This window comes from Tigriopus californicus, chromosome 11 (assembly GCF_007210705.1).
Source record: "Tigriopus californicus strain San Diego chromosome 11, Tcal_SD_v2.1, whole genome shotgun sequence".
In the NCBI taxonomy this organism is placed as follows: Eukaryota; Metazoa; Arthropoda; class Copepoda; order Harpacticoida; family Harpacticidae; genus Tigriopus; species Tigriopus californicus.
Genome location: NC_081450.1, coordinates 9,563,955 through 9,568,991, shown reverse-complemented (window position 1 = coordinate 9,568,991; position 5,037 = coordinate 9,563,955).

Below are 5,037 nucleotides of genomic sequence, written 5' to 3'. Positions count from 1 at the left end.
AACAATAAGAAGCAAGTGTTAGTTGTGATTGATACTGATAGCTCCCCTGTGACTTCCCAGTGCTTTCCCCCAAAATGCAAGCAGATTTGGATAATGTGTGCAAATGATAATTTGACACTGAACGGAGACAAGTTTCGAGTAATGACTCTTTCGGACACAAACAACCGAACGGACCTCCATCATACCATGGTAACTATATAAAGCTTATTGCAGAAGTTTCTTTGGGTAAAGATCTCGTTGTTGTACTCCAAAACAACGGCAGGCTTAAAGAGCATAGTCAAGTGAAAATTAGCAAGGCTTTTTATAACTGTGTGTGGATATACCTTTCATTGGCCGAGACACAAAGTAACTGGGATGACCCTCCCCAAGTCGATCGTACAGTCCCATTTGGAAGATGCTACACCAATTTGGGCCTGGCAGATTCAGCCGGTCTTCAAAAGTTAGAAGAGGTTCAGCAGTCCATCACAGGCACGTGACAGGGTTAGAGAAGTTATCCCAAACTATGCTAAAAACACTTAACATATGTAGTATTCATTAACATAATCCTGTAGGGTAGGTATTTAAATGCATTCATGGTCTCTGTTCAAATCCAGACATAATCATATCCTACAGTTACAGCAGAGGCATCATTTGCATTTTAGTCAACGACGCACACGCTTGGCAGCTAAAAATTTAGGATAATGTCCATCTCTACAAATATGAAGATTAAAAGTGAGTTACTCTATGATTTATATTTCCGTCGATCCTGTTACAATATTTGGATCAGGCATGTGATAACAAATTCAACGCGAATTTGTATTTAAGTAACTTCAGGAAGGATTAAACTTTTAGCTTTTCATTCTTCACGTGGTTAGTGAGATCTTGGAATTGTTATTAGAAAGGATTTCTTGGCCAACACTGTTGCATCGATTTTAGAGTGTTTAATACCGAAAAGCATTCGTTGCTTTGATGCTAAATGCAGCAAAAAGGAATGAGTACAAAACTGCTGCAATGCAGCTTGGCAAGTTTCTGGGACTCGTTTATATTGATATGATGTTCGGATAGTCCGGCAGTGTCATTCATTGATACGAAATGCAGAATCGAACTGCTTCGTAGACACTGCTCTTGGACTTCCCACATCATTGCAGGTCTTTATTAGAAGCATCGGTATTCCCGGGGGAAGTTAACTAAGTGTGACGCGAGCCTCTGAAGTATTTGCCACAATTCGTAGGTTTCGTGATGACATAAATGACCCAACCCGATGACATTTTGGTTTATGGAGCGAGTTAATTTTCCCCTTTTTGATGCCCACACTTTGGATTTTGTATTTTGTAGGAAACTTCCGAAAAAATCCTCCTTTTGATTGGGAAGAAACTGAAATGATTTAATGTTGTCAGGCTGAGATTTGTAAATCTCGCATACCCAATCTGACATGTTTTGGCAATTATGCGTCAGTGAAGAACACGTTACAAAGTTAGCTCTTATAAAGAGACGGGTCGACGATGCTTTTTATTGGTGCGTTTGAAGCTTAGGAATTTCGTCTTTGTAACCTAACAATAAAAGTATTTTACATTGCAGGCTTTGTGCTTTCCTTTGATCAGGCATAATTTGCAGGTTAGACATTTCTTATATCTGATTCCTCAGTCGAAAATAAAGTGCGATACCACCTACCTCTACCAAATTGTCACAGTATCCTCTACTCTTTACCTCTCATCGTTATTTTCAAGTGTGTGAATTAATTCTTGTCGAACTATTTTTCAGCTCTTATCATCTTATGATTGATCTTTGGTTGCAAATATACATCCATCCACTTTTTTATTTGAACCTACTTTTTTTGCAATTACATCATTGAGAGTAGCAGTTAAGATTACTTACCAGACAAAATTCATCAAGTTTTAGTCTCAAAAATATGATATATGTATGAACACTTGTGATAAAAATTTAGTAGTTATAAATCATGTCATCAATAGACTCTTGGTAAAAAAAAAAAAGAAGTTTTGGTTGGAATATCGTGGCTCATGCTAATCTGTTTCAATGTTGGATTTTGTTTGTACAACTCTAAGTTTGATCTTGTTTGATCTATTTGCTAAAATTGACACCTGTTGGGCTGTGCCTTACCATCTTTTTTACTGCTTGTTCATTAACAAATTCAGAAAGTTTAAATTTGAATGACCATATTTTTCAACACCTACAAGTCGCCCTGTTCTTCAACACTTACCAACAAAAGCTTAACTCGCAATGAAAGTGCCGCTTTTAGGCGATATTTTTAGCTTGCCTGAATATTTTGTATCAATGTTAACTCGTTTTTCAAACTTGGATTAAGCGTATGCACTCGGACATCATTTAAAAATGTAAAGCCTATTGATCATCAGGCCTAGGAAAGAAAAATAGATACCTTTTTTCTGGCCAGGTTTTTGCCAAATTGCCTCAAATATCAATTTTTGGGGAAAACTTCTTTTTGTCGTATTTCGTGGCAACGCGATACATTTGGCTGGGATTGAAACGTTATTTTTTCATATTCAAACCATTTTTGCCACCACTTTATCACTTATCATACAAGCTGCGCATTTTAGAGAGCCATCAATAATGGCAATTCTCTCTGATATCTTAAATCTGATTCAGTTCGTTTTTAGTTTCTATCTAGCAGTTTAGCTCCAAAATAGGCACTACCAAGGATGCTCATAGCTCTTTTTTTGATCAAACTCTGGATGATTTCTGCCGTTACCTAAAGTGTCAGTTTGGGTATTCATTTTTTAGCGAAAATGTATTTTAGGTTCTCAAATTTTCCGACTTCATGTTTTCTCGATAAACTGGAAGCATTAATGGTACTCATATGAGACCAAAATAGCAATAAGATTTAAGCAGCAAACGTTGCGTACCCAAGCGACATCCCCTGTTCGGCCAACACCAGCTCATTTTGAGACCCAAACCGATGAAATCAACGATACCATGAAAACCCCCAATTATGTGAAAGTGCAGCTTCTCCATAGGCCTCTTGTAAAAAAAATTGAAGCATTCTACCGCAGTTTTGCCCGATTTTGCAAAAGATTTTATTGTTGCATATTGCATATTGTTGCATTTTGTTTCGCGGTACTTTTGTGAGGGGTAGGCTGAATACACTAAAGAAATTTCAAATTTACTGGAAATGAGCTGAATTTTTGTTTGGTAATGCTTAAATAAAGTGTTGCCATTCAAAAAGATCTTTCAATGCCTAATGACCAATTTTCAATATCTTGATTATCACACAATATATGAACTGAGTACCGGTTTAAGTGATATACCCCTCGTATAAAAACTGTAAGAATGAATCGGGACTTTGGGAAAACGACGATATAAGCGAGTTGACGTTGTAAGCGGAGACGATATTATCGGGTTCCACAGTACAAAATTTCAAATCTACGTAGATTGGATTAACACAAAAATAGGCCTGCAAATTCCCTTTCGTTATACTGCAAAGCACGTTGATGATTGTTTCATTCGTAGTATCTGGTCACCTCTTTACGAACCCTAGTGCTCTAGTCGAAACCATCGCTGCCAACCATTTCATCAGACACAAGATTCTGGGAGTTGACCGGAATCTCTCGAGGCGGATGGACAAGCGGGGTACGAGCATATCAGATTTTAAGTCACCATTATGTACTTCTATTGAGTGAATGTATATTCTTAGGTTTTGTCATTATCATTCGTGTCCGGACTTTTCAATAATGACTTTTTCATTTCCAGTCTCAAGAACATAAGTTGTACAGTTTGATATTGTTCGGTTCGTGTTGCTCGACCTTTCCGGTTACTACGTTGCATATCACGGATATATATTCATCTACTTTCTTCGCTGCTTTTTGAAATCACGCCTGCCATTGTTTATTGAATAAATAAATCCCACTCCTTGGCAAGATTCTTTGTTGATCCCTTTCCAAAAATATTCAGAAAACAATGGGTATAACTGTATATTTTTTCAAGGAATCCTCGGTTGTAAGCAGAGCACCAGATATTTCTTTGTTTCACTACTCTTTGATTTGATGCGCTATTTGGTTTTATTGGATCATCGTATGCTGAATTACAAGCCCACGGACAGCTTGAGAACTTCAGAAATGGACCTACAACGAAGGAACAACATTGGGGTTTCCTACACCGTCCACTTTATCTAAAAATAATTTTTGGCATAGCTTTTAGGATACCAGCAAAAATACTTTTTAACAGATGAGTTGGACGCATATGTTTCTAGGATCAGAACATGTATTTTTTTGGCTTGTTTGTTTTTTCACGGGCTTTTCTAACCGTCACAGGGAATGTAATCCCCAGTACTATTAAAATGAAAGGTTATAATTCGTCTATCTATTACCTTTCAATCTTTATATGATATTTGGTCTACCAACGAATTTGAGTTGGGCGACTGAGCTAGTCCTTGAATGAAGGGTTGATCTGGAATGCCATCTAAAACTTTGTCAAAGTCATATTTTGGTTCAAATATTGGCCCAGTAACTGGGCCATTTCAATGGCCCAATTAGCTTCACAAGATATTTGGATTTGATTTGTCATGTGATTTTCAAAGGGTTTTAATTAATTTATTTATTAAATTTGCCAATTAAACCTTAAGCACACATATATAAGCTTTTAATACTAAAGATGTGTCTCAATTAAAAAAAAAAACTTCATGTCAGGCTCATTTGCCTTTAGGATTTCATGCTTTCCCAACAAATTCTCAATTTTGATATTCTTTGCGTACATTTACGAGTCATGATCATATCAAAGCCTCCTGGTTTGCAGACATATCGTGATATCAATTTTATTCGACAAAATACTTGCCATGTAACCCTTACAAAACGCTACGGTAAAACTGATAGTTCTGCCACTTGTCCACCAAAAGTGTTTTTTTTTTCTCCTTAAATATGAGCTTCAATGTTTTTGGCAGGCAGAAAGTTGAGCGAATAGCGAAAATGAATGATTAAAATTTTAGACTATTGGTCGCTTTTAGATACCTCATATGTACTTTTTGGCACATTGTACCCACCTGGGCATCTAAATACCGCATCCTTTCAAACGCCAATCACAGTACACCCG